Here is a 7,245-nt window from a genome sequence, read left to right on the forward strand (position 1 = left end):
TTATCAAGAGGGAAGAGAAAGAAGAAGTGGCAGCTAAAGATAGGGAGAGAGAAGGCTCAGGTTTTTCTCTGAAGGAAAAATAGAAAATTTTAAGTGTAATTTTCCTGAAGCCTTCACTATCTATTTATAGCATTCCACTAGGGTTAGGTTTGAATTATTTGGCATTAAAATAATAAAAATATCAGTTTAAATTTCCTACAAAAGTGGCTGGCCCTATACTAGTGGATTTGGGCCTCACTTTTTGCAATTTTGCAATTTTAACACCTTTTGTATCTGATTTTCTCAAAAATGCCAATTTCCTAATTCAACCATTTAAATGCCAATTCTAACTATTTAATAACTATAAATAATTATTAAATAATATTGTCATTTATCATATTTATTAATTGAACCATACAAAGTATCATAATTAACAAATATGCCCCTATAAACTCTTTCTTTACAATTTCGCCCTAACTTAGTGAAAAATTCACAAATAGACATAGTCTAATTTGAGAATTATAATTGATTAATCAAAACCAATTACATGAGTCTTACAAGCAATATTATCTCAACTAGTGGGGGGACCATGGGTCTATATAACCGAGCTTCCAATAAGTAGATCAAGAATTTAGCACTAAAATTCACTAACTTATTAATTCTTCGTTGAATCCACGCATAGAACTTAGAATTGCACTCTCAGTATATAGAATGCTCTATATGTTCCACCATATAGACACATCATTAGTTATCCATTGTTATAATCCTAATGTGATCAATGATCCTCTATATGAATGATCTACACTGTAAAGGGATTAAATTACCGTTACACCCTACAATGTATTTATTCCTTAAAACACTTGACCCCGTATAAATGATATTTCAGCTTATGTGAAATGAGTACTCCACCATTTATGTTCGTTTGGTCAAGCTTGAAGGAGATCATCCTTTGCTTACTATTCGCCAGATAGAAGCTATAGATTCCATGTTTATGCTAGCGCTCCCACTCAATTGCACTACCGTGTTCCCAAAATGTACGTATCACCCTGACCTAAAAGTAGGCTTAACTAACAAATCAAAGAACACGAATAGCCTCCTGAGATTGAGCCTAATCATAACAGGATTAAGATCATTTGATCTAGGATCAACTAGGCGATATTGACTTGAATAGATATTACGGTAAGTTTAATAAATCTAAGTCAAAGTTCAATATCGGTCCCTTCCGATGCATACTCCATGCATCCAACCTGAGCTTTACTTTAGCCAATGTTTTGGAAAGAACATAGTATTTCTCCAAATACAAGTAAACTCTTGTTGTAGATTATCATATCAGTAAAACCCTGTGTCTGATAAATCTAGGAAACTTTATTCACATAGTCATGTTTACTTTCCAATGTGTTGACGCCACAATAAACAGGATCAAGTATGTGAAAAGGGTTTCAGATGAATTTATACATTATGTACATATAATCATGAAATAAATCATGTGAACCATGCAACATTAAATGTTATTTATGATCTATATTAATAAGCAAATCTGATTATATTGAAATGAGTTTTATTTAGGGCATAAAACCCAACATACTCCTATTCCCATTTGTTCCCCAAAGGAAATCCCGACAGTTCTTATCAATGGCAGCCGTTATCTTTGACGGAATAGTGAAAACACTCATCCAGAAGTTCCTTATTCCAAGCAACACCGAATGAATCAATTGAGCACGACCTGTAAAGGACAGATTTTTACTAGCCCAAAAATTAAGGTTCTTATTCACTTTATCCAAAATAACACCACAGTCAGTTACCTTCCATTTTGTTGGCCGAAGATTCACCCTAAGGTATTTAAGCGGAAAGCAACCTTCTTCGATTTGAACTAAGTCAAGGATCTTGGATTTGACTTGCTCACTAACCCCTCCAAAGTAAATATGAGACTTTGAGGTATTAGCAGACAATCCTGTAGCATTACAAAACTTCCTGAAAGCTTCATAAGTAAGCTTCAACGAATTATAATTCCCTTTGCAGAAGATAACTAGATCATCAGTAAAATGCAAGTTAGTCAATCTCAGATGCCTACATAAAGGATGAAACCCATAACCTTTCTTGTAATGACAGCTTTAGTAATTTGGATTAGTAAAGGCAATTAGCACTAATTTCTGATATTTTTATAATTATTTATGGGCCACATTGTTAGAAATGGGCATTAGAGTTATAATCTCTCAATTTCGGAGATTTTATTAAACTCTAGGGGTATTTTATGAATTATATATGAAATATACTATTTTTGTAATTTTTGCTCAGCGACAACGGAAAATGCGATGGATGGCTAGTTTGATCACATGGGTAAGTTTAGAACCTTATTTCTTAGTGGGATTTATATTGGAGAAAATAAAATACCGAGGTTACGCGGGGTTATGGTATTTGACCATTTTACCCCTAATTTTGAAAAATGCCTAACCTAAAGGGGTATTTTAGTAATTTTAGTGGTGGGTTAGGTGGCTACCTAAGTTAGTGACACCTAGCAATTCTAAGGCAGCAAGGGATTAATTAGAATCCTTTTCATATAAAGAAAATCAAGAAGAAATAAAGAAAGAAATCAAAAATTGAGAAAAACCATCTTTCTCTCTCTCTCTCTCTCCCTTGTTCGGCCACCATAAAACCAGAGGAGACCACCTCAATTCAGCTTGTTTTCAGGAGTATCAGCTAGGGATTCAAGTAAGACTCAAGTTGAGGTAAACCCTAGACCATTGGTTCTTTGTTTTCAAGCTTTGATTTGGTTTTAGTTTGTGATTTTGAGACATAGGGGCTGTTAGAGTTAGAAATATTTAGGGTTTGAATTTTTAGGTTCATTTGAGTTGAATATAGCTTCTTGTAGCTGGTTTTGATGTATGAGATTGGATTTATGCAAGTTTGAGTTTTGAACTCAAAGCTTTGGTCTTTAATGGCATGTTGGATTTCATTGAGTTTTTCTGGGAAATACTTGTTGGATTATGTTGTATATGCATTGTATAGGTGATCTGGAAAGTATGGTTGCATTTGGTGGAGTTTTGAGCAAGAAATGTGAATTTTAGGGTGAACTGGTATGAACCGGCTAGCCGGTTTTGGGAGGGTCCCCGAATGCTCCATTTTCTCAATTCTCATCCATTTCAGTACCGTAGTTGGGTGTTTCCCTATTTCTTGAGTTGGTGTAATTCCTTGAGGATATAATAGAACCTAGAGTTGTAGGTTCGGGTTTCTCGGGATTAGGGTTTTAATCATGTGATTTACCCGGTTTCATTATGTGATTAGGGCATCCATCTAGCACGAGACTTTCCGTTTAGGTCGGCCAGCACACTTGAATCTGGAAAGAAGGTAAGAACTGTGTATAATATGTAATATGAATATATGAGTGTATATTTATGTTAAGTGTATATGCATGCTTATATGTTAGTTGCACTACCAACACTTGTACGGTTATGGTACAGAGTGCATTAGTATAGTGAATATTATTTAAGAGTACATTACAGTGATACCAGCACAAGTACGGGAAAGTACAAGGTGTCTGTGGTATATCACTCAGTGGTACTCGGGGTAAGAAACAAACCCTACCAACACTCGTATAGCAAGGTACGTAGTGTATGTGGTATAGTGGTTGTACCCTAGTATAGAACGTTCTTACTCATCTGTTAAGCCTTGTAAATAGGTGTATGGGCGCCTAAATACAAGTCGGTATTATATGATATGTTATATGCTTTTCTTACTGAGTTTGTCAACTCACAGTTCTGCTTCCATGTGTAGGTAAAGGAAAGGCAAAAGCTAAATAGGAGTGAGCCTGAGCTGGGATAAGGTTGTACATGTCGAGACAAGGCGACCTAGAGTGTTCGGTCTCGGGACATCTGGGGTTATATTTTGTAGTCGCTGTGCGACCTGGATATTATGTATTTTGGAATATTGTGTTTAAAAGTTTGAAAACGGGATCCCGGTACTTGTAAATAGTTTTGTAAATTATAAAGTTTAATATTTATTACAAAAGTTTTAATTTGACACGTTTTTTAAGAAAAATCTTTGATTGGCAAAGATAGCACTATAATTGAAAAGGCATTGTAGCGTGTCTTAGCATTAGGGCGTTACAATTTTAGTATCAGAGCCGTCAAGTTTGTTTACCGAAGCTTGCCAAGACATGTACAATCTGTTGGAATTATATTTATCCAGGATCTTAGATCTACTCACAAGTATGTTGATTTAACAACCTAATATTGAACTTCTAAAACGATGAACTAAACACATAAAAGTTAAGAATAACTTACAGTGATTGCAGCGGAATTAATGTCTCCTTCCACTCAAATCTCTAACCCTTGATTCCTGTCTGTAGCAGAGTATAATCAAGATCTGAGCCCGAAAGTTCTTTAGTTGGATGTGATCCTTCACAGTCTTCCAAACTATAATGAGGTACTGAATGATGTGTGTGGGCACTTCTCTCTCACTAGGAATTTCGAAATTTCTCTCTTGTTTTCTCTCTTGATTTCGTGTGATACACTATGCAAAGCAAAGTTTTCTCATTCAAGCACACCAAGAGAAGAGAGGGGGCGGCTATAAATAGGAAAAGGGAAGACCACAACTTTCCAAATAAACAGTTTCCTCTTTTTCTGTGTAATTGAATAACTGCCTTATTCAGTGTGATTCACCACTTTCTTATTTAGGCTAGGCTTTGATTAGCAATTATATGGCAAATTAAATTGAAAATAATAATTGGGAAATATGCAATCATGTGGCCGGCCATGGTGTGTATGGGCCTCACATGGATTTTGCAGTTTCCTCAATTTTATTTCTATTTCTCCAAAAATGCCATTTTTCCAATTCTAATCATTTAAATGCCAAAACTAATTATTTAATAACTAAAATAGATTATTAAATAATATTTCCATTTAAAATTAATTATTAATTTAGACATGCAAAGTCTCATAATTAATAATTAAACCTAGAAACCCTCTTATTTACAATTTCATCCCTAAACTGTGAGAATTCACAAATTAGACATAGTCTAACTTTTAGAATTATAATTGATTAATCATAAATCAATTATAGAGTCTTACAAACAGTATAGTCTCAACTAGAATGGGGACCATGGATCTATATTCTGAGCTTCCAATAAGTTGAACCGATTTACCAAGTAAATCCCTAACTTATTAATTCCTCGTTGAATCCACTCTTAGAACTTGGAATTGCACTCTCAGACTTATATAGAGCATATCATATGTTTCACGATATCAATATGCTATCTCATTTAACCATTGTTATAATCTTAATGTGATTTAGAGATCCTCTATATAGATGATTTACATCGAGACGGGACCAATTTACCGTTTACACCCCTCAATGTATTTTGCCCATTTGAACACTTAGTTACCTGTAAATGATGTTTTAGTGATCTAATATATAGTCACTGAAACAAGAGCTCATCCATTTACTTCTATTTAACTAAGCTCAAAAGGAATCATCACTTTACTTCTATACACCAGTAGAAGCTATAGATTTCCATATTTATGTTTAGCACTCCCATTCAGTTATGCTATCATGTTCCCAAAATATATGTATTATCCTGACCCAAAGGTAGGCTTTAACTAATAAATCAAAGAACAAGAATAGCACTCCTGAGATTGAGCCTAAGCATATCAGGATTTAGATTCTCTTAATCTAAGATCAACTTCTGACATTGACTTGGAAAGATACAACGGTAAGTTTACAATATCTTTAACCAAGTTCAATATCGGTCCAGTCCAATGCATACTCCATACATTCGAAACCAGTATACTTTGCCAATGTTGTGGAAAGAACATAACACTCACTCCAAGTGTAAGTATACTTCATCGCTGATTATCACATCAGTGTAAATCCAAAACACTGATGAACAGGGACCAAATCTTTTGAATCATATAATTACAATCACATTCCACTGTATTGACGATACTGTAATTGTGAATAACTATATGTTCTGGATTTAACTGATTTTGTGCATATATCAAGTATATATATTAAACCATAAACATGTAACATACATGTAATCATAATTCACTTCTAAATTGATAACTAATCAGATTGTAATGAGTTTTATTTAGGGCATAAAACCCAACAAACTCCCACTTGCACTAACATAAAACAAGTTGTGCATTACAATCAATCTTTTGTCTTGATCCTCTGATCAAGTGTAGTATATTTGAATCCACCCATATGTCTGGAACCAGGTTCATAAGACCCATGAAACCTCCTTAACTTATGCTTTACTCATCAAGGGATACTGAAATCCTTACTGCCCATTAAGTACATCTGAACAACCAGAAGACATATCTCTCAAATTTTAAAATTTGGAATTGAGATAATGCAGTGTAGAATTTTCTTCAGTAAAATAACTTTCTGGTAATTTTGAATTTACAAAGTTATATCTTCTCTGATGAAGCTTGAATTATTATAGATGGGTTTTAACACTCTTCTATAATGATTCCTTCACCCCCAGAGTGACCACCATCTCACAATGAGTCGGTGTGCATATCAGGATCACTAATGCATAGTTCCTTATATAACATATATGTCACTTTTGTAAATCTTTCTTGATTGTCCCCTAATGTTCCCTATTTGATTACATCTCAGATGGCTCCCACTCAATAGCAGATGTCTGGTTAGAAACTTTTAGCCTTTTACTATTGTTTCTGGGAACATCTCATTGTGACTTATTATCTTAAGCTGAAACTGTAAGTTTCTTTAAGATTAGGTCAACAACATAGCAGTCTAGTATTTGAAGTGTAAAATATTTGCTAGAGATTTAAGCAATCAAATCAAGATACCATAAAATGTTATGAGGAATAGACATCTTGAATCAAGTCTTTCGAATAGACTATGCAAGAATTCTTCTATCTTACTCTCATAATTCTGATAAGTTATTTCTATCCATGTGAATGGTTAGACTTGTTTTTATCAGAGGTGTTCTTAAGTTCCTATCACAATTATCAACCAAACGAAGATGGGAAAAGAATTTTAATATTCTCCCACTCAACCAAGGTAATGTGAAACATTATCAAAGAACTTTAATGGTATCAATAACTATTACAACAGTGAATTTAAACTGGAACATATAATCAAGATCAAGGATTTATTATGATAATAGCTAATTTATTATATTATTTCCATGTTTAAAATTATGTGTCACAAAGGGTACTGTAGAATAAAGTCCACCCCTAAGTTTATAGAGATTATGGTCCACCCCTAAAGGTTGTAAATCTCTAAGTGTGATAGAGAGTC

This window comes from Cannabis sativa, chromosome 5 (genome assembly GCF_029168945.1).
Source record: "Cannabis sativa cultivar Pink pepper isolate KNU-18-1 chromosome 5, ASM2916894v1, whole genome shotgun sequence".
Lineage (NCBI taxonomy): Eukaryota > Viridiplantae > Streptophyta > Magnoliopsida > Rosales > Cannabaceae > Cannabis > Cannabis sativa.